This window comes from Tiliqua scincoides, chromosome 6 (genome assembly GCF_035046505.1).
Source record: "Tiliqua scincoides isolate rTilSci1 chromosome 6, rTilSci1.hap2, whole genome shotgun sequence".
Taxonomy (NCBI): domain Eukaryota; kingdom Metazoa; phylum Chordata; class Lepidosauria; order Squamata; family Scincidae; genus Tiliqua; species Tiliqua scincoides.
Genome location: NC_089826.1, coordinates 60102148 through 60125938, shown reverse-complemented (window position 1 = coordinate 60125938; position 23791 = coordinate 60102148).

Below are 23791 nucleotides of genomic sequence, written 5' to 3'. Positions count from 1 at the left end.
TGCTTCCCTCCCCCTTTGGAGAAGCTCAATTTGTCGCCTATTATCCGATGGGAAAAGGTCCCATTGAAAAGGGTGAATGGTCTCACTGGGCCGACACTTTCATAATGCGGGTCAAAGAAAAGGGGCCACTGGAGAGGGGGTCGCAGCTGGCCCGGAGCGCAGTCGGCGCGTCACCTGCGGAAGGGTGGCCCGCGGCCCCCCCGTCCCCTGGCCTAATTTGGCTCCTTTAACCAACTCGAGGGGGGCTTTGTTCGGGAGGGGGAAGCCGCCGGATCGAATTAACAGGCGGTTTTGATGCGGCCCAGTGTCCCCGGGAAGAAAGGAGCCCGCGCCGGGAAGGGGCCGGCGGCGCAGCGCGCCAAGCGGAGGCGCACCGCTCACAAAGGCGGCAGGACGCGGCCACAGGGCACTTTTGTCCACGCGCATCGCTGCAGTCGTGACACAAAAAGGCTTTCTTTCGCCCCTGAATGCGTCTAATCCAACGATTGTCTATTTGGCCCAAACATATTTTCACAGCATTGTTCACTTGCTTGGCGAGGCCTCTGCGCCGCCAGCCGCGCTCGCTCGCCTCCGGAGCGCAAAGGGCTCTCTTTTTGGGGGGCCGCCGGGGGGGCCGGGGGGAGGAAGGCCGCCTCGGGAACGGGCTGCCTTCCCTTCGACAGCCTGCCCCAGCAGAAGACCCAAACACGCGCGGCAACGGGGCAGAGAGCTCCCCAAAGGCGGCCGCCCCGTCCCCTCTCCAAAACTCCGGAGCGCATCGCCCAGCCTCGTCCGCTCTCCAGGGCGCTTGCGACGAGGGGACCGTTCCCCCCCCCACACACACACACCCCACCACCATGAACCCCACCGACACGCCGGCTAACTGCACGACAACAGGGGACTCCACCGCAGGTTGCACCCTCAAATCGCCATCACCTCCACTCTTTGGAGATGCGTGCCCGTGCATCCAGACGCGGAGACGCCCGCCATCTCCGAAGAAGGATCAGGACGAGGCGTGGGGCTTGAGGGGGCCGGGGACACTTTTCGCACACCCTTTTCAGTGGGCTGCCTTTCCCCTTCCTCGATGGCTCACACAGATCTGCCTGCGTTGAAGCTGAGGCAGGGCCACTGAGTCTGTCCTTGCGCCGAGGTTTTAGTTGGGCGCCGGTGCTCTCTCTTTGGGGGGGGCGGGGGCTGCGGCAGTGGGCAAAGGCGCGATCAGGTTCTCATCAAAGGGCAGCATCATTCAAAGAGGCTTCGCCCCCCGATGTTTTGTCTGCAACCTGACTGGGGACTAAACAAACTGCTCCGCAAACCTCGGCGTGCCTCGCAGGGGACGCTCCTGCGCCTTGCTCTGCTTGCAAGAGACACCCTTTCAGGAGGCTTGTAGGTCCTAGGATATTCAGCCCCACACACAATGGGATTAGAAACGAACCCTTATCATCCACATTAACTAAACTGTGCATAGTAAACGTGGGAGCCTGATTTGTTTTCTTCTCCTCCTCTCCAGCCAGTGGAGATGGAGTTGATCCTCTTACAGTCTGTGTTAACCGCCAGCTGCGGGCACCTGCGAGGCCGCTCTTTTGGACGCCACCCCGCTTGTTTATTTGCCTCTTGTTCCCCCCGCTGGAGAATTGTGTCTGGGCCGGGACGGGCTCGGGCGAGGTGCAGGTTCAGGGCTGACCATGAAAGCCCGAAAGGACACATGCAAAGTGGATATGACAGGGCTGATGGAGCCGCGGTGCTGGAAACGTTATGGCGCATTAAGGGGAGATGTTTGCTTTTCCTTCGGATTTCTAACGTTACGTCTCTGCTCAGACTAACAATGAGGCTCCAGGCACAGGCGAGTCGGTGCTTTGGAAAGCTCTTGACACGTTTCCAGTTGGAGGCTTACAGAGGTAGAAGAGCGTGCATCTCTCCCCCTCCAGAAAGGCGCTTTCTTTGGCACAAGCAGGAGTGTGCCTGATTCCCAAGGAGTGCTCCCTTCTCCCCTTCCCCTCCCTAAGGCCTGCTGCTTTTCATTTTTTTTTTTTTAAATCTCTCTGGATTTTATATTGATTTTTAAACACTTTTTAAAAAAAGGGAACTGTGCCTTTTAATTTCATTTTTAATTTATTTTCTATTCTGCAAATATTTTGTCTTCCTTTGCTCCAAGCGTCCAGAAAAAGGCATGCGAGAAACAAGACAGCTGAATGCAAAGCTCTTCTTTTCAACCTTTATCTAACAGCTTGGCTGCAAGCCTTAGGGCACTTACTTGGGAGTAACACTCCTTAGAATAATGGGATTTACTCCTGTTTAAGCACACACCTATGAAAGCGATGCCGCAAACTGAGAGTCACAAACATACACACAGAGTTACATGCACATCTAGAAATGCTGTGCATGTGTACAGAAGCAGTTGGCAAGCAAGAGCACCCACATCTGAGCATCCTCAGCAGTAGTAGACACAGACATGGAAACCACAAGCATTCTTCAGAAATGATGCTGTGACTTGCACACATAGATGGTGGCAACAGGTGTGCATACAGAGACACACCAGGGAGGTTTATGTTTTTCCTTCCATACTCCAAGCTCAGATCTGCTTCCCCTGATCTAATACGTCATTTTAAGGACCAGACTAAAGTTCTGACATGTTGTTCATGGGTTCACGTGAACTGGGTCCACGTATTGTAAATAGCTTTAGCTATTGTACTAATTTCAATGTAAAAGGAACGATATTTATTTTATATTGGACATGTTTACACAGAAAATAGTTCAATGGAACTTACTCTTTAATACATACATATTTCATGTTGAAGTCCATTGGCCTTTGGATAATGTAACTTTAAAAAAATGAATGGCATAATCCTACAGAAACAGGAGTAACACATATAGTTCAAAATTATATAGCTGTTTTTGAAAGATTCTGTAACTTCAGTCTACTAATATTAATTAATATTAATTATGAGTATTAATAATAGTAGCAACAAAATCAGTTTCAAAATCAAGTTACTAGGAATTGTTACTAACCATTTAGGTGTGTGTGTGTGTGTGAGAGAGAGAGAGAGAGAGAGAGAGAGAGAGACACGCTCACTTCTTCTCTGAGGTTAGTATTACAAATTCCCAAACTTTATTTCCATGTATGAAACTGGTAGGCTTCACTGGCATCTCAAACTGTTGATGCCATATGCATGTTCTGTCTCCCAACAGCAGGAACCAGCCACACAGGTCATCTTTACTCCTCCCCTTGCTTCACGTCTGCTCTTCATAAGGTGGAGACTCTGCTCCCTCCCAGCCAACATTCTATGGACGCCAGTAATTCAGTGCAATCTAGCAAACAGCTTCTCAGTTACAATTAGGTTGAAGCTGCCCACACCAGCCATCAGCTTAGCTTTGCTACTTTGTCACTAGACCAACATGTCTGTTTACCCAACAGGCAGGATTTCTCAAATTGTGGGTTGTGACCCACTTGGTGGGTCGTGAACTGATTGTTGGTGGGTCGCAACGGTTTAGCTGATAAACTTTAGATTGTGAGCCCTTTTGGGACAGGGAGCCATTAATTGATTTTATCTGTAAACCGCTTTGTAAACTCTTTGTTGAAAAGTGGTATATAAATACTGTTGTTGTTGTTGTTGTTGTTGTTGTTAACAACAACAACAACAATAATAATAATAATAATATAGGCTCATACAGGGGTGATGTTTTTCCCCCAATACTTGTGGTCCATTTAATACATGTATTTGAAAGTCGGTGGTTCAGGATGCAGTAATTAACACCACAATCTCAAGCATGTCTACTCAGAAGTTGACATTGAACTATGTTCCATGGGGTTTCCTCCCAGGAAAATATGCATTGGATTACAGTCTTACAGCCCAATTGTATGTATGGTTACTCAGAAGTAAGTGCATTGAGTTTAATGGGGCCTCATATTAGACAAGCACATATAGGCTGGAAGCCTTAGGGTACAATCCTAAGTGCCCCTTTGGCCAGCTTGCACCAGCTGAAAAGTGTTGCAAAAGTGCCATAAAGTGCCACTCTGCAGGGAGATAGGCCTCCCCAGGCTGATACGGGCCCCAGGGATGGGTGAGTTTGTGTCAGCTGAGCTTGGCCAGTGCAGGGGTCTGGGGGGGGGGGCAGGGAGAAGGTGGGGAGGAAACAGAGAGAGGTGTTTTGGGGAGGGGAGAAGGCGAGCAGTGGGCATTCCCAGGGGTGGGCAGGGAGTGGGAGGTGGGGCCAGGATTCAGCGCTTATGCCGGATTCTAGCCCTGTTCCTTGGTGGCCCGGGGCAGTCCTGGGCTGCTTGTATTTGCACCAACAATTTTGGTGGCATAGATCCAAGTAGCCCCACTGGCACTACTGCATCTCTTCCCAGCATAAGGGGGAAAGTTCCCCCTTGCCTCAGGCTGAACCTCAGACAGCCAGAAATTTGTGCTGGATTCAGAGTAGGTTCACTGGCCTGCCTGTTCCAGTGCAAGATAGGATTGCACTGTTAATTACCTAACAGCCCTAATGCATGTTCTGCTGGTGGTAACTACTGAAAATTGGCTGTAAAGTGCATTGCAGCAGAGCGCTGAGTAGTGCACTGCCCAAGTGCTGGCAGGAAGAGCCTAACCACCTTTGCCAGGTGGGAAGAGCACAGGTCAAAGCCCTCCTGCCTGCATCAGGGGATCCAGAAGGATCCACTGAGGCAGATAAGATAGTGGGGGAGTTGGGATGGATGGGGAAGACGGGGACGGGGTGAGAAGGCTGCAGAAGGGGGTGGATATGGGGGCTCTGCCACATGCCTGATCCAAGCTCCTCAGGCAGCAGCCTCCTTGCCCCTTTCTCCCCTTGGACTTGGGCCAGCAAAATAGCTGGAGCAGGTCCAAGTAGACCCACTGCAGGGCAGGCGGTCTACAGAGATTTAAATCCCCTTTTTCTTCTGAAGTCTGCTGCGCCATCCCTCTCCCGGTTGGATACAGCTTGCGCCTTTTCATAGTGGCTTGGGGGGAAGGGGGGAGGATACAATTGGGCTGTAAGTGTAAGGATTGGCCCCATCCTATGCTGGCAGGGGGCTGATGTAACATGTGTTACACATGCAAAGGCTGTTTTAGAGCAGTCGCAATTTGCAAAGCAGTCTCTGCTAGTGCATGCTACTGGACCACTGGCAGGTAGGCTGGAGGCCCCTCCTTACATGCCAGGCTGATGACCTGCTAGAGCAGGTAAGGCTGCACAGAGGGTCCCACATTAGGGTTAACCTTGCTTGACGATTTTGTTGTGTGTGTGTATGTGTGTGTGTGAGAGGGGGGGGGATATTGTGGGCCAATAATGCATGCTCCTAACATCTAAATGCAAAAAAGGGAGTTGAGATTCCAGTGCAAGATAAAGTAATATGGGTAAAACATTTTTTTTTGTATCCTAGTGGTTCCAGCTTGAAGAATAGCAGCAACCCCTATGCAAATTTTCTTGAGAATAAGCCCCACTGAATACTGATACTTCTGAGAAAACGTGCGTAAGCTGGATTGTACTGGATTGTTTCAGTTTTATTCCAGTGTAACAAACCGATGAATAAATCTGCCTCTTTTGTTGTTTAACTTCCACATTTATCTTCATGGTGGGCAAAATGTCGAACACTTTTCATTGACTAGGTTTGAGTCGTAAGATGTGACTATTACCTATTTTTCAGGCCTTATCATTTAACTGCAAGGGTCATTGGTTGAAACCTGTGGCAACACCATCCTTACTGTGCAATGAATTCTGATGTTGCAGGGGATGTAGAAAACAGAACAGATCATCAATTCATTAATTTATTTAAAACGCTTGTATGGCACCTTTTCCAATATTTGAAGAAGCTTATAGAAAGCAGCTTCAAAACATAATAGACAGTTCACAAGAAATGAAAACAATGAGCAGTGATTTAAGCTAAATAAAGTCACCACCAAGAAGAAAAGCAGATCAGTCAGAGACACCGGTGGTGGACCTCCCAAGCCCTGCACTCTGGGGCAAAGGTTCGTGATGGTGCCCCCCGCAGAATGTCACCGTCCCAACGCACAAAAACCTCATGCAAGCCCACGTCATGTCAGGGAAGCTTCCTGAGGCTTCCCTGTTGCTTTAAACTGTGCTTCCAGAAAAATGGAAGCACAGTTTCCAACACTGTTGGAAGTGTGAGGCTTGTGCAAGGCTCCATGCCCAGGGCATTTGCCTCATAGAATGAATGGAAGGTTTGCCACTGAGATACACCAGATATTAGCAGGAATAAAAACATCCTGCAGACTTTCCTAAACAGGGAAGGGCAGCAGTATCCATTTCTCTTGGGGCCAGAAGGGCCCCAATCCTAACAGTAATGGTGGCATATGGAGCTGAACATAAATGGTGTAGAGCAGGGGTGTCAAACATAAGGCCCGGGGACTGGATGCGGCCCGCGGAAGCTTTTTATCTGGCCCTCAGGCTCTTATCTGCTGAGCATCGCTGACGTGTTACTTCTGAAAAGGCAGCCCACATGAAAATTGGGCTCTCCCATATCTTGAAATATGATCAAGATTTGCATATTTTCTCTTCTGTCATTTGCAGCTAATGAGTTCCTAAGAGAGAAAAGGTGCTTATTTTTGGTTATGACCTGTTTAATGACATCATTTCCTGCCTAATGGTGTTGCTTCTGGCCCTCAGCAGGCATAATGAATGCTGTTCGGCCCTTGGTTTGAAACGAGTTTGACACCCCTGGTGTAGAGACTGATATATATATATATATACATATACACACACACACACACACACACACACACACACACACACACACACACCATAGATATGGTTATGGTCTTAAATCATTTCTGCCCAACCTTATATATACGCAACAAGGACTGAATGTACACACCTGTGGACCAGGCAAAAATGGGTTTAATGGGTAAAACTAACAACTTCAATTGTTTTCAGAGGCAAACAGGTGACCACTGCAATTGTCAGAGTGCTTGCTGGATAGGCTCAGGTCTCCCTAAATCTTTTAGGAAATAGTCTGTGGTATTTTCAACAAGCTGAAGCTCCTAAGTCATCTTCAATGGTATGACAACACAAATGCAATGGTCACTTCTGGAGGAAGTGTGGGTCAATGTGGTGTAGAACATTCCAAGAAAGGTTCTCTTTCCAAGAAAGGTTGCTACCCATGCCAGAAATGTAGTTGGTAACTGGCCACTGTTTCAATCTACTTACTGTACTCACAAACAGGCCTGAGGAGGGAGGGGAACGGGGAGGGGGAATCTACAGGGCCCAGGCTTCCAGGGGGTCCAGGCCATGACAAAATAAACTATACTGTACAATACAAAGCAAATTTATTTAGGGTTGCATTTCCACTACAGCTTTAATCCAGTTCCAATGCACCTCTATTACCCCAATGCATTCTGGAGACTATAGTTTGCTAAGGGTAGATGTAACAGCTCTCAGATACCTTAATGAAGTGGTTTCCACACTTTTTAGTATCAGGACCCATTTGTTAAAACAACACTCTATCAGGACCCACCTAGGTCTGCCAGACTTTTAAAGAAAGGAGATCTAGAAAGAAATAATATTTATTTATTTACAAATGACAACCAGAAAAAGACCCTCAAATATTTATCTCCCTATATGTACACAGATTTGCAAACTGCAGGAGCTGAGCTCTTTGCAGCGTATTTGATCTGATTTTTGAATAGATTCAGGGCCTGAAGCAATTAGTTATCTGATCTTTCCATCGCCCTTACACAACCCACCAAACATCAGACTGCAACCCACCAGCAGGTCCTGACCCACAGTTTGGGAACCACTGCCTTAAATAAACTACAGTCTCTCTCCCCACCCCAAATGCATTGGAGAAATAGAAGTGCACTGAAAGTGGATTAAAGTTGTAGTGTAAATGCAGCCCAAGCCTTCTCCATAAGCACCAGCATGTACAGGCATGCCCTGGTATCCATGGGGTTATGTTGCAGAACTCCTTGTGGTCAACTGAAACTGCAGATACCAGGGAATGACCCCCCACCCTCCAGAGGCAAGGGTCCTCTGAGCCCAGCAGAGGCCGCTCATGTCCACCCATGGCTTCTGCCTGGGAATGACCCTCACCCTCCAGAGGCAAGGGTCCTCTGAGCCCAGCAGAGGCTGCACGCGTCCATCCATGGCCTCTGCCTGGCTCAGACTGAGCCTTTCAGTAAAAAAAGTGACTTCAGGTTTTTCATAAAACTAGAAGCGACATTTTTAATGCCTTACTTCTGATTTTACTTCCTATTTAAAAAAAAAATCAGAAGTCACTTTTTTTTTACTGTAAGGCTCAGTCTGAGCCTGGAAGATACCACGAACAGACATGTGTGGCCTCTACTGTGCTCAGAGGACCCACTGAGGTGAGGGAAGCAGAGGAGGGAGCAAGTGTAGGGGTTGCACGCGGGACAGCTATGTGTGTGCCGTGGATGCAATCCATGGATAAGTTAATCTGCAGGTATGGGATTTGAGAATATGGAACCCCCTGTGCTAGTACAATTCAAACATGGGAAAGTGAACATTACACCTTCAGGCCAGAATTACTAGGCCCTAGTAGCAGGTCACCCAGTTCAGTCCACAGAATTCCTAGGCCCCAATAGACAACTCACTCCTTCTTCTAATGTAAGAATGTGTCCAGAACACATGGCATCAGATCAAGTCCACATGTGTTTTGGCATTATTTGAAGGTGAAATTAGCAGTATGTAGTACAAATGTAAGTTTGGAGCACAGAAGAGAAAATAAAGAGAAAGAAAAATCAAAAAAAGGCCAGGCTAGTTTATTTCACCTGGGGCTTGTTTCAAAACCATCACATAGTAATGAGGGAAATAGTGAAAGCCAGTCCTTGGATGTCCATGCATTATTGGAAGAAAAAAAGCAAATGAGGAGGACATTGCTGGAGTGGAAAAAAAGAAACTCAGTAGTACTATTCAAAGTAAGGAAATTATCCCATTCCTATAAATGTTTTCATCTAGTTTCAATGTTGTTCATGCTAAGTTAAAATTATCAATTAAAAACTTGTTTTAAAAATGTAGTAAGATGCAAAAGCTGCACAGGCTACACGTCTTCCTGCCTGGACTGTACAGTCCAGGTAAATACATTTAAACGTCCCCCTGCACATGGAAACACCCTGAATTGAAGATTGCTAGCAAGCAGGTTAGTGACAAGTCTGTGTGTGTGTGTGTGTGTGTGTGTGTAATACTAGCCTTCTTATGGAGCAGACCAAGAGTACTGTTTATTGCAACAGGTGATAGAGAAAGGGGAACCTTGACCAGAGGTACAGCTGTTACCAAAAAGGGCTGTTTTGTTTTTAGGGGAATTATTACAGTGCCCTCATTGGAACTGCAAGATCGCAGGCTGGATAACAAGACTACGTAATGCAGAGAGATTCCCTTTAGTTCAAAGAGGAGACTGAGAGAAAGATAACTTTCAGTAAAAGATTATATTTTTATTACAAAGCACACAGGTAAACATAATGCACATGAAAAATGATGAGTCTTGGTCCTAGTACTTGCATCTGGTGTACCTAGCTTATGGTGGTTGCATGTAGAGTGTGTTTGGTGCATCCAAGAAGGTTAGAAAAAGGGGAAGGATTTTAGGGAAAGGATCTTAGGGATCCCTGGTCTGCATAACCCAGTTGCTAACTAAAGATGGGGAGAGAAGGGGAGAAAAGGAGGGGAAAGAAAGAAGGGAAAGAGTTCCAGAATGCAAAATAGTTACCTGTCCTGAGGAGCAGATGGATGGGGGGGGGGAGTGAGGCCTGGGAGGAGGACCTCTGCCTTGGAAGGGCAACCAGAGAGAGAGAACATGTGGCCAGAGTCCTCTCTTTAAAGGATTTTTTTTTGAGAGGGGCTGGGTGCTGAGCTGAGGGAGAACTGCCACCCACCAGGGTGTTCGGGGGTCAGGAAGTCCCTTATCAGCATATCAGCAAAATTCAATGGGTCTAATGGCTGGCTTCCCTGGCTGGGGAAACTTACAATGCGCAATGATTGATTTAAACAATACAACCACAGGAGACACTTAAGCAACAATTTACTCTTTAGACTTTGCTGCTAAAGTCTTTGCTGCTAAAGTCTTTGTTGTTGTGTGCATGGAGAGCTGGAGGTTGTGTAAACTTGTGACTTTTACCAGGGTTTTTGGAAATTGGGCCTGTGAGAAGTTTGGCCTATAGCCAGATATAAAATCACAACTTAAAATGACAAAGGGGATTTTCACGTAACACAGCATGGTTCTAGCTGCTTTTGAGTTTTTAATGATACTGTCACAACCTGAGAACCTGGTATCCCTAGGAGATATACTGGCATATATACTGTGCCATGTTAGCCCTACCTTTATTGCTGTGTGGACACTTAGCTCCACTCCTGGCCCTCCCTGTGATCAGCATTTGATTGCAGTGACAAATGCTGATCATGAGGAGAGTGATCTCCCCATGATCACTGTCATGGAACATTCCAGGGTAGTGACTATTGGGAAAAATTATCTCCTGTGGTCAAGAAACTCTCTCTGTGATCACATTTGTTGCTGCAGACAAATGCTGATCATGGGGTGGGTGGGAGCAAGGTAAGTGCATGCATACATCAGCAACTGGGGAGCATGGCTAGGGGTGCATAAGAAGCCCACAAACTTGATCATATTTCCTTTGTTTTATCTAGCCCAAGTCTCTTCTTTCTCTATACTTCTCACAAGTCTAGGTTTCAGTCAGAACTAAGAATTGCCAACTATTATCTAGGTTGCTACCTATATCTATAACAGCTGGATTAATCAAAAGTTAGCATATGATGCTTTTTCCCCAGTATGGAGATATGGTGATCAGAAAAGCTTCATCTGAATTTGCTCCTGTTGTAGACCTACATAAGAACAGCCCCACTGGATCAGGCCATAGGCCCATCTAGTCCAGCTTCCTGTATCTCACAGCGGCCCACCAAATGCCCCAGGGAGCACACCAGATAACAAGAAAAATTATCTCCTGTGATCAAGAAACTCTCCCTGTGATCACATTTGTTGCTGCAGACAAATGCTGATCATGGGGTGGGTGGGAGCAAGGTAAGTGCATGCATACATCAGCAACTGGGGAGCATGGCTAGAGGTGCATAAGAAGCCCCTTCAGACCTACTGAATCTCCTACTGTTGTAGACAGGAACTGTGCCAGATACCCTACCTGAACTGGTTCCTCCACAAATTGAGCAAATTCAACTCTCTAGGTACAAACCAGTTCTAGTGATCCTTTGGAGATATAATGTTCTTGATTTCTTAATTCTGTTTTGGAGTTGGGAGTGCACCACACACTTGCACATCCTTCCTTCTCATGTGCAAATCCCCTTACTTTTTTGGCTTTAGCCATGGTTAAAGTAGTGTAATGTGTAGTGTTATGTCTGCACTGATGTCTGCTTTAACCATGGGCAATTCAAACCGGGGTCTGCAAACCATAGTTGCAACCTCTGACTGGAAGCTAACCATGGCTAGTATCAACATCAGTGCTGGTGTAAATCTGCAGCATGGTTAATTCTGAAAAAGGAAAGCACATGAACACTCATAGTAAGAGGAAGATGTGTGTATGAGCTCTCAAGATTCTCTTGCTCTTTTAACCATGACTAAGAGATTGGAAATGTTCCATCTTACTGGATCTAAGCGCACATATTGGAGTAAGGAAGAGCCTGGACCTTTGCAGTATCCCAGACGTTGGATACTTTCTGATCCCTGAATTGCTGCTGGTATTTGGTAGCTTTGCCTAGTGTGCACCTTAATGCCACTCAGCATCTCAATGCTGAACAGGATCAGAACAAACATACTGCTAACACGAATGTATGTCAGTGGAAGTCTTCCAGTGCTGTATGAAGCTCAAATAAGTTATGTAAACTCCTTGGGATTTAAGCGGCAGCTTTACTGGGTTTATGCTGCAAGTACAACCTCCAGCAAAGCTTAGCATCAACAAAGCAGCTGCCTTCTACAGTCTTCCTGCCTAACCAGCGACATGAAATTCCAGTGACACAAAAGGAAAGAGATAATCAAGTCTGTAGCAAAAATATTGAAGATTTGCAAGTCATGTACGCAAAGACCTTTCCTCCAGCAAAGTGTCTGAGGAATAAATTAGTTTTTCAAGCAATACTTGAGACAGCATTTAATTCTGTGTTTAGCCCTCGCTGTTGCTCTAAAGGTGCAGTTTTTATTGTGGATGAAATGACCAAGAGCAAATCCCACTGAAATGAATTACAAGAATATCAGATATAGAACAGAGAGCCCTGGATTCAAATCCTCACTTAATCACAATGCTCATATCCACTCACTATTTCTCAGTTTAGCCTACCTTACAGTGTCGTTGTGGGAATAACCTCTATGTCACCCTGAGCTCCTTGGAGAAAGAACAAGACACATATGAAGTGAAGATATATGAATAACTTTCACTGGAGCTTACTTTTTAAAAATATTTATTTAGGGCATACATTCTCGAAATTCTAAGGATAGCCTCTTAGGCTACACTCCTAAGCACTTTTACCTGGGAACAAGCCCTCTTGATTTCAATAGGACCTGAGTAAACATGCATTTGTATTTTTGTATTGGCAACCTTCAGTCTCGAAAGACTATGGTATCGCGCTCTGAAAGGTGGTTCTGGCACAGCGTCTAGTGTGGCTGAAAAGGCCAATCCGGGAGTGACAATCCCTTCCACACCGGGAGCAAGTGCAGTCTGTCCCTGGTCTGTCTCCCTGGCTATGGGCCTTCCTTCTTTGCCTCTTAGCCTCAGACTGTTGGCAAAGTGTCTCTTCAAACTGGGAAAGGCCATGCTGCACAGCCTGCCTCCAAGTGGGCCGCTCAGAGGCCAGGGTTTCCCACTTGTTGAGGTCCACTCCTAAGGCCTTCAGATCCCTCTTGCAGATGTCCTTGTATCGCAGCTGTGGTCTACCTGTAGGGCGCTTTCCTTGCACGAGTTCTCCATAGAGGAGATCCTTTGGGATCCGGCCATCATCCATTCTCACGACATGACCAAGCCAACGCAGGCGTCTCTGTTTCAGCAGTGAATACATGCTAGGGATTCTAGCACGTTCCAGGACTGTGTTGTTTGGAACTTTGTCCTGCCAGGTGATGCCGAGGATGCGTCGGAGGCAGCGCATGTGGAAAGCGCTCAGTTTCCTCTCCTGTTGTGAGCGAAGAGTCCATGACTCGCTGCAGTACAGAAGTGTACTCAGGACGCAAGCTCTGTAGACCTGGATCTTGGTATGTTCCGTCAGCTTCTTGTTGGACCAGACTCTCTTTGTGAGTCTGGAAAACGTGGTAGCTGCTTTACCGATGCGCTTGTTTAGCTCGGTATCGAGAGAATGAGTGTCGGAGATCGTTGAGCCAAGGTACACAAAGTCATGGACAACCTCCAGTTCATGCTCAGAGATTGTAATGCAGGGAGGTGAGTCCACATCCTGAACCATGACCTGTGTTTTCTTCAGGCTGATTGTCAGTCCAAAATCTTGGCAGGCCTTGCTAAAACGATCCATGAGCTGCTGGAGATCTTTGGCAGAGTGGGTAGTGACAGCTGCATCGTCGGCAAAGAGGAAGTCACGCAGACATTTCAGCTGGACTTTGGATGCATAGGCTTGTGCATGCATAGGCTTGTGCTATTAATGAGGTCACACATCCCATACTTATTCTTGTCAGTGCTGTAAATCATTAATAGTTGCAACAGCTAAAGCATATATAGTCACTAGTCCAGACAGTGAATAGTCATTGACTATTTTACGATTTCTTGGGGTTGCCAACTGACCAAAAATCCAGCTCTCCATGCTCCTATGCCTTTAACAACAATTTGGGTCACAGGAATTAGCAATGAAGCTTGTCACAGTGTGGAGATAAGCACTGCATACTGTACACCTAAAGTGACTATTAACTATTACTACAGATTTAGTGACCCTAAATGGCACAGTAGCAGCAGCCAGTAAAATACGTTGGCAACCATATTAGTGCTATGGATTTGGCTCAATATCCAGAAGAATATTAAGAATCTTAATTCATCACCGGTTATATTTGGTACATTTCTATCAAGTGTTCATAAGGATCTGCTGTTTTTCAAATCAAGGCATATACTGCACAAACTTTTGTGGATACACTGGTCACACTGCCACCAAGTGGGTACAGATCGACAGACTGCTAAGCAGTTAGCATTAGGCAATCATGTCTGCCCTCAAGATTTCTGGTGTGGTTACTCTCTGTTGGCTACACTAGAGACTAGTGATGCTGTTGGGTTAGTATAAAAGAAAATAGCAAAGGTGCTGCAGAGACCTTTCACCAGTAATTCACACTGGGTAATGGCTGGTGTGTGCTACAGCTGTTGACTTTCCTCTTTCCCAGAGGTTTCTTCTTCATCCTCTGTTTTGTTCTGTATGCATACTGATGTACAGTGACCAAAATATGGATGTTGAATAGAGAGAACACAGCGTGACAGGGATCGTGCTTGGATGTGATGCAGATCAACAGGGGATTCTTGAGCTACCAAAGCTAGACAGACTCAATGCAATAAAATGGTGATAACTGCAGCTAACTGCAGCTGTAGATTCCCTGATAGTTGTCAGAGATAATTTCACGGCACTGTCTTGGTTCCCCTCCCCCGGAAAGATAGAAGGAAATGCTATTGTCTTTTGACTTAAAACTTAATTTTTACAATCAGAAATCCAATGCATAATGGTTTTGTGCATCAGAGTAGGGAAATGATAAAATAAACAGAAATTCAGTAGATCAGTGTTTCCTCAACTGTGGGTCGGGACCCACTAGGTGGGTCATGAGCCAATTTCAGGTGTGTCTCCATTCAGTTCAATATTTTATTTTTAATTTATTAGACTTGATGCTACAGTTATATGTGATTGCATTTGGGGAAATGTTACAGATCTGTACTTTGAACAGGCTACTGTGTATATGTTTTTAAGAATGATAGTAAATGGAACTTATTCCTAGATAAGTGTGGATAGGATTGTAGCCCAGAATCGTTAAAAATTTTCCTGCTTGATGTTGTAACTTCTAGTCATGGCATCACTTTCAGTAGGTCCTAACAGATTCTCATTCTAAAAAGTAGGTCCCAGTGCTAAAAGTTTGAGAACCATTGTAGATGAAACTTTTTCTATTGCTGCACCATCATGCTGGCCAAACCTTCTCCTGTTGAGTTTGTACGGCCTAGGTCGTATCTGCGTATCTGTCGCAGGTATCGACAGATAATTGACGCAGTTCCAATAATAGCAGCTCTTTGCAGCTCAGTGAGTGTAATTGCTGGTGCATTCAGTTGTTGCAAATAGTTGTCAAAATTTGCAGAGATGGTTCCTAGTGCGCCTACGATTATTGGCAGCACTTTAGTGTGTTTCATCCACAATCGGGTGATTTCTAGACAGTTCGTGGTACTTGTCTATTTTTTCATGTTCCTTTTCTACCACCCTGTGGTTACCAGGGATGGCAATGTCAATGAATGTCACAAGTCAGGAATTGTGGTCAATTAATGTGATATTGGGCGTGCTGGCCTCAACGTGTCGGTCTGTATGGATTCGAAAGTCCCATAAGATTTTGACCTTCTCATTTTCCAGGACTTTCTCTGGCTGATGTTGCCAAGCTTTTTCGGATGTGTAGAAGCCATATTTTTGGCATAAGGCCCAGTGTGTAAGTCGTGCAACATCATTGTGTCTTCATTTATAGTTGGTTTTGTGTGTGTGTGTGTGTGTGTGTGTGTGTGTGTGTGTGTGTGTGTGTGTGTGTGTGTTAAAGGCACAGCAGCAGACCAGCCCATTTCTTGTGATCAGTTGGCAGCTGTGCTCCTCATGGAGAATGTCCAGATAATTAGGTTGCCGTGGAGGTTTGAATACTACCCGTACAGTGCAAGCCTGTGCAGTGTCTAGAATTGCAGGCTTAGTTGACCCTTGGGGCCCAATCCTATCCAGGTTTCCAGCACTGATGCAGCTGCAGTGCAGCTCCGAGGTAAGAGAACAAATGTTGTCTTACCTTAAGGAGGCCCCCATGACCGCCCCCCACCATTGGATGCAGCACACATCCTGTTGGCATGGCTGCAGCAGCTCTGGAAAGTTGGATAGGACTGGGCCCTTAGTTGCCTTAACATAATGCTTGACTCAACTGATTCTGTTCCACATTTTCCTTCTCTTCTGTGATTCCAACATTAGGAGAAGAGTTGCCATGCTGCAACATGCACCTGGGTTGAAACTGGGTGAAAGAACAGGCTCAAGCTACATGCAGTTGCAACATAACTGAAATTCAGGCAGAGATGAGCCAGTTCTGCAATATTTGTTCTATGCTGGTGTTGTGAGAAAGTTTGCTGTGGCTTTATTTAGTCATTCCTTAGGAAAGGTACATTTTATATGGCCTTGCTAGAATTGCCATGAGTGAGGCATAGCTCTGCAGAAAGAGAGTGGCCTTTAGCAGCTGTGTGAGTACCATTTTTTCAGTCCCTGAAGCCTTCCCCATTTCTTCTTCTCCATGGTGGAAACAGGTGGACCAGCTGCAGTACTCCTCTCATATCTCTTTATGGGAACAAGCATCAGAAGGAGGTATAATTTTGCTAATGATATCCCAAACACTCACCTCTGTTCAGTAGTGCTCATTACAAGATGTCATAACCGCAAAAGAGGATAAGGCACCACAAAATGTAGGACATCCAAGCAAAATGCAGGGCAGAACAAAAGAAAAGCTAAAAACACTTGTGCATTGATTTCATGTGGTTAATTTAAACACTATATTACTTATTATAAAATTGTAAAACTGTATCCTCTTTTTTAGCCTCATGTCCTGGAAAGGAACTTAAATGTCCTCCTTTTCCCTGTGAGCGGCCCCTGCAGGCAGCGCATAGCTTTCTTGCAATTAATAAATTATATGTAATAATTTATTAATTGCAAGAAAGCTATGCGCTGCCTGCAGGGGCCGCTCACAGGGAAAAGGAGGACATTTAAGTTCCTTTCCAGGACATGAGGCTAAAAAAGAGGACATGTCCTGGAAAATGAGGTCATCTGGTCACCCTGATTACAAGTGAAAGGAAGCAGGGATGGGTAACTCAACTCATAAGACTTGAACTTGAGTCACCAAACATGCAAGACACATGTTTGAGACATGTGTTTTGAAACCAGATGTGACTCAGGACTCAAAAGCTTTTCTCAGGAACAAGCAGTTGCTGGAGTTTGTAAGGAACCAATTAGCACTTTCTGCACTGCTGCACTTACTTGAAGTACAACAGAGCTTTTGTTTACAGATGGGATGGGGAGTCTTAAATGAGAACTCACACACACAGAGGCACAGGCACACACACACACACACACACACACACACACACACACACACCACCAGCAGTTCAGTTTTTTCTGCAGAGCCACACCTCACTCATTTATAGGAAAGACTTTGACTCAAGTCAATCGGAGTCCCCAAAAAGGCTCTGGCTGAGTCCCAAAGGCGGCCCATTAAGACTCGTGCATGAATCGAATCAAAAGGGGGCGAGGACTCAGTGGATCGGCACATTCCTGATAGAAGGATATTGTGTGTCTGTGTGTATTGGACTTTGCGGTCCAGGCTACCTCATTTTCTTTCTCTTTCTCACATAAATAATGGCATGAGGTATGAGCCACACACTTTGCTCCTATGCTTCTCTATTGTTGTCCCAGTGTACAGAGACCTTCAACCTGTTGTTGGAGACTCCAATATCTATGGATATTCTGCTTAACAATTGTATACCACCCCAAATGCTGGTGGCAAATTCCAGAACAAAAGAACCCATAAAACCATAATATAATAAACTTATTCCAAGTCCAAAACTGCAGCATATTAGAAAACAAAGTCTAGTAGTCACTGTCCTGACTGCCTTTGAAACCTAAAGTCTGACAAAACCGAAAGTCTCACAGAATAATCTTGGGCATGTTTGCTTGGAAATAAATGCCACTGATTTTGAGGCATACTGCCAGGCAAGCATGCACAGGATTGTAGCCTTAGAACACAATCCTATGCATGCCTACTCAGAAGTAAGTCCCATTGTGTTACATAAGAGCCCCACTGGATCAGGCCAAATGCCTGATCCAGTCCAGCTTCCTGTATCCCACAGTGGCCTGCCAAGTATTTCAGGGAGCACACAAAACAAAAAGACACAACCTGCATCCTGGTGCCCTCCCCTGGTGTCCAATAGGGCTTACTTCCAGGAGAGTGTGTATAGAATTGCAGTCCTAGTCTGACAGAATTGATAACACCACCAGCATGTAAATCCTTCCATGGAGGACTGCACAGGTAAAAATATTATAATTTGATTGATAAATCCTGAACTGTGTGAAGTATCCGGAGACCCACATATCGGTAATCTATAATGAAACAATTCTTAGGAATACAAGAAGTTGATGTACCATCCTTTTTGTTAAAAAAAAACTTATACAGTTCCATACTCTTCTGTAAAAACAGCATGTAAGCCTGTTTGACCATAAATGTGAGATTTGGTGTTGACTGCTGCCCTCTAGTGGCTATGAAATATACTTAATTACAGATTTTCAAGAACATTCTAATAGTGTTTCTCAAACTGTGGGTCAGGACCCACTAGGTGGGTTGCAAGCCAATTTCAGGTGGGTCCCCATTCATTTCAATATTTTATTTTGAATCTATTAGACTTGATGTGACCATGGTATGTGACTGCATTTGGGGAAATGTTGCAGATCTGTACTTTTAACAGGCTACTTATGTATATACTTTAAATCAGGGGTCTCCAACTTTTTGGCCAGAGGGCCGCATCAAATATCTGGCATGGTGTGGAAGGCAGGGGAAAAAATTAAATATAAAATTGAAATAAATAATTTAGAGATGGAGTGACAATCCCTTCCACACTGGGAAGTCTGTCCCTGGCCTGTCTCCCTGGCTATGGGCCTTCCTTCTTTGTCTCTTTGCCTCAGTCTGTTGGCCAAGTGTATCTTCAAACTGGGAAAGGCCATGCTGCACAGCCTGCCTCCAAGTGGGCCGCTCAGAGGCCAGGGTTTCCCACCTGTTGAGGTCCACTCCTAAGGCCTTCAGATCCCTCTTGCAGATGTCCTTGTATCGCAGCTGTGGTCTACCTGTAGGACGCTTTCCTTGCACGAGTTCTCCATAGAGGAGATCCTTTGGGATCCGGCCATCATCCATTCTCATCATCCAAGTTCTCCTTAGATGGAGCTTAGATGAGTGAATAAATGAATGAATGGGCTCATTCATTCAACCTCTCTGGCCCTCAGAACATTCTCCAGACACAATCAGAGCACAGTTCTGGTCATGTTCAGTTGAGTGGGCCAGAGGCTTTCAGGGGACAAGAGATTGACTGCGGGCCGGAAAGAGGCTTGCTGTGGGCCGCATCTGGCCCCTGGGCCAGGGTTTGGAGACCCCTGCTTTAAACAATGCTAGTCAATGGAGCTTACTCCTGGGTAAGTATGGATAGGATTGCAGCCTAGGATTGTTAAAAAATTTCCTGTTTTATGATGTCACTTCTGGCCATGACATCACTTCCGCATTAATGACATCACTTCCAGTGGGTCCTGAGCAGACTGACATTCTAAAAAGTGGGTCCCAGTGCTAAAAGGTTTGAGAACCACTGTATAACAATCGTTTACCAAAGGCCTTGGGGACCCTTTCTGAAAATAGGTTGCATCACCAAGGCAACCTGTGTAAGCGGTTCCAGCTTCTGCATACAGATCACTTTTACTGGAAAGAGACATGTTTTCTGTAACTGCTGCTTATCGTTACATATTTTTTTATCTATCCCATCCTACTTTTTGTCTATCCCATCTTTTTCAAGTGCTTGAAAGTTGAAAGTAATATCTAGAGGTAGGCTTTTTCGGTGATAAAATAAAAACATGTAACACTCTTTCTGCACTTCTCGCTTTTATAAAAAACAAAAAAACCCATATCTGTGAAATCTGTAAACAATCTGTAAACAACATCCTACCCTGCGCTGGAACAGGCAAGTCAAGAAGCTTGCACTGTATCCAGTGCAGGATAGGGGCCCAAGGCGGCTCAGCCAGAAGCAAGGGGAAACTTTTCCCATTACCTCTGGGTAAGGTGCCTTTGTCCCAATGGGTCTCCTCAAACTTAACAAGAACATAAGAACCCTGCTGGATCAGGCCAAAGGCCCATCTCGTCCAGCTTCTTGTATTTCACAGTGGCCCAACAAATGCCCGAGGGAGCACACAAGACAACAGACACAACCTGTGTCCCAGTGCCCTCCCTTGCATCTGGCAATCAGAGGCAGCCTGCCTTTAAAACCAAAAGCTTGCACATACCTACTATGACTTGTAACCCATAATGAACTTTTCCTCCAGAAATTTGTCCAATCCCCTCTTAAAGGCATCCAGGCAAGATGCCATCGCTACTTCCTGTGGCAAAGAGTTCCACAAACTAATTACACGCTGGGTAAAGAAATATTTTCTTCTGTCTGTCCTAACTTTCCCAACACTCAACTTTTGTGGATGTCCCCTGGTTCTGGTGTTATGTGAGAGGGAAAAGAGCATCTCTCTATCTACGAGTATTTTAAAAAAACTAGGGACCCGATCCTGTTGACCAGCTGCACTACAGGAATCATGTTCCAGTAGTGCAGCATGCCTTATGGGACTGGATCTGGGCTTCCAACAAATCCATCCACCTGGTCTGTTTCACCTGGAATGCCTGTTTTGCTTCCACCACCCAAAATGGCTCCACAGGGGAGGGATCGGGGTTGCTTGCATGGTGCATTCAGGTGCCTGCAAAACTTAGTGCTTTGCACTCCCTAACTATGTCACTGATAAAGGATAATACATTTTAGCAAGAAAGGAGGGATAATTTTGACATCAGTTCATTTCTGCTGTATTCAGATTACAACCTTTCTTCTGGAGCAAAGGATGAGCATTCCAGACAGTTTGCAATATGCCTTGGAACCTAGATTGTGTAAGCAGTTGGTCAAAATGCACAGCGTAGATAATCTCCTGAAATATGTCTGAGTAAACTTTGCCCAATTTGGGGTACATTAGAGATTACCAAATAGCATTTTGGGTAATCCTACAAATGTAGCAAACTGAGCAAAGTTCACACTTACAGTGATACAAGAATAGTAGACCAGCTATGGGTACAATCCTAACCCCTTATGTCAGTACTTCCCAGCACTGGCATAGCGGTGCCAATGGGACATGTGCTGTATCCTGCAGTTGGGTGTCACTCATGGAAGCCCCCTCAAAGTAAGGGAAAGTTTGTTCCCTTACCTCAGAGCTGCATTGCCCTTATGTCAGTGCTGGAAAGCACTGACATAAGGGGCTAGGATTACACCCTAAGAGCCCAATCCTGTGGTCTGCACCATGCCTCTGCGGCACGGATCACAGTCGCAAACGTGCCGTAAGGCATGTTTGCGGGGCTTACCACCGGGCTCCACTGTGGTGCCCGCGTTCCACAGCTCGGCGGTGCCTGCGACCTCTGGGCTATGGAAGGGGGAATGGGGGCTTTCCTGGGGGCGTGGGGGAGGCGTTCCAGGGAGGGGGAGGCGTGGTTGGGGGCATTCCCAGGGGCAGGGGAGAGGTGGGTCCGCGGAGCCAAGCTCCGCAGGATCCATGGCGCTCAGGTAGGGCTGCTTGCCCTACACGCGTGCTTTCACTTTAGGGGTGCCTCTAAAGTGAGTAGTCCCATTGCGGGACTGCTTCCCTTACTCGGGGGGACAAATGTCTCCTTTTCCCGAGGATCCTCCCGCGGTAGCCCGGGAGTCTCTGGATCCGGCAGGAGCCCTTTGTGGAGCCACTGGGTCCTGCAGATCCAGGCAGCTTAGGACTGGGCTGTAAGTTACTTCTTTGGAGTAAAAAAAAAAGGAATCAGGAAATAAAATATTCGACTCACATTACTGTTTGCTCTTTGTTCTTTTTTAATGGCGGCAATGTACCCCACCATTAATTTCAGCCATAAAGTTCTTTCCTTCTACACCAGTGTTTCTCAAACTGTGGGTCGGGACCCACTAGGTGGGTTGTGAGCCAATTACAGGTGGGTCCCCATCCATTTCAATATTTTATTTTTAATATATTAGACTTGATACTGCCATGATATGTGACTGCATTTGGGGAAATGTTACAAAACTATACTTCTAACAAGCTACTATGTAGTATATTCTTTTAACAATGATAGTAAATGGTACTGACTCCTGGGTAAGTGTGGGTAGGATTGCAGCCTAGGATTGCTAACATTTTCCTGCTTGATGTTGTCATTTCTGATCATGACATCACTTCCAGTGAATCCTGACAGGTTCTCATTCTAAAGAAGTGGTTCCTGGTGCTAAATGTGGGAGAACCACTACACAGTGTGGATAGTTTCAGTGGAGATTGCATTGCTGTGCAGCCTCTGTGTTTCTACCCCAGCAGACTGAAGTATGAGTAGCGGCAAACTCTTCTCAGTCTCTAAAATCACTTGTCAAGCAACCAAAATGAAATAGAAGCAAATCACTGGTAAATTCAGGGTCATGTTCAGGCCTTATGGAGGAGGACAAGGTTGGCTCAACAAGTCCTTATCCAGGGCTAGCCCTGCTGTAGCTGCTTCACTGGAAGTTGGCCCATGCATTAGGCTGACTGAGCATCAAAGACACTTTAACCCACCACTCTCAGCTTCCTTTCTGTTCCCTTGTTCTTTTTCAAATCTAGGAAACCGGGAGAGGAGCAGTAGCTGTTCATTCCCTGGCTTCCTAGATTTGAAAAGGAGTGGAAGGAGAAGTGTGGAGAAGTGATTATGGTGATATCTTCCTGCTGCACATAAGGAACCTGTTTCTTGGACACTCCCTTGCTTGTAAACACATTTCAGAAAGAACAGCTTGTCAACCATGCAAAGCTTTGGTGAAACCAATTCTGTCAAAACTCACTATGAGCCTAGCAAGGTAGATCTTGATAAAGTGACTTCATCCGGAAATCCACTCCTCTCCTAGCTAATTTGATGCAGTAGCACGAAACTATAAGCAGGGGTAACAGTACCTCCAGGCAGATATATCAACTAGTATTGGGTCTGTGTGTTGATCTGTGGTTCCTGCTGTGGGCTGAGCAACCAAGAATGATTTTGATCATTCAGCAGACCAGTCTGCTGTCTGTGTGAATAGTGATCATCAGCAAAGGCAAATGGACAGAGGTACTTGAGAGAGCAGAGCAGGATCCCAGAAAAATCACAAGTCTCTTTCTTGACACCTTCTGATTTGGACAGTAGCAACTTCCCTGAAGGAGAACAGAAATAATTTTGGGGACAGCTTCTAATATGATAAGATGTGCTCAGGGGCCTAAACATAGGAATTGTTGCAGAACAAATATCAGAACCTGCTTTAACTCAAGAACCAACTTGTTTCTGTAGTTAGTTCTCACTATGTCCAATTCATGAGCACAAATCTTCTGAAATGCTTTTTATGATTTCACTGATTTGGCCCTGTGAAGAGAACAAGTATGACGTTGCACCTGCAATTTGACTGGTGTGCTTGAGTGTCAAGGAATAGTTACTTGATTAAAGTCATCATCCATCTATTTTCCTGCTGTACTTTCTCCATGCTTCACTGATCATGCTTACTTATGGAGAAGGTCTGACATTTTGGAAAACAGGAATGCACTGCCTTTTGTTACAGCTACTGGAATGGAGCCAATTCCCAGGTCCTTGCCTTTCCCAGTTAACCCTTGAATACCTAATTAGGGCATTAAAATTAGGGCATGTAGAGTGATGTAAATCCATTAAAATTAGGGCATGTAGAGTGATGTAAATCCAATTCCTCAACTCCATTTTCCAGAACAAAGAGACTGCAACCCCTTAACCCAGGCATGTCCAAAGTTTTTGGCAGGAGGGCCACATCATCTCTCTGAAACTGTGTCGGGGGCCGGGGAAAAGAAGAATTAATTTACATTTAAAATTTGAATAAATTTACAT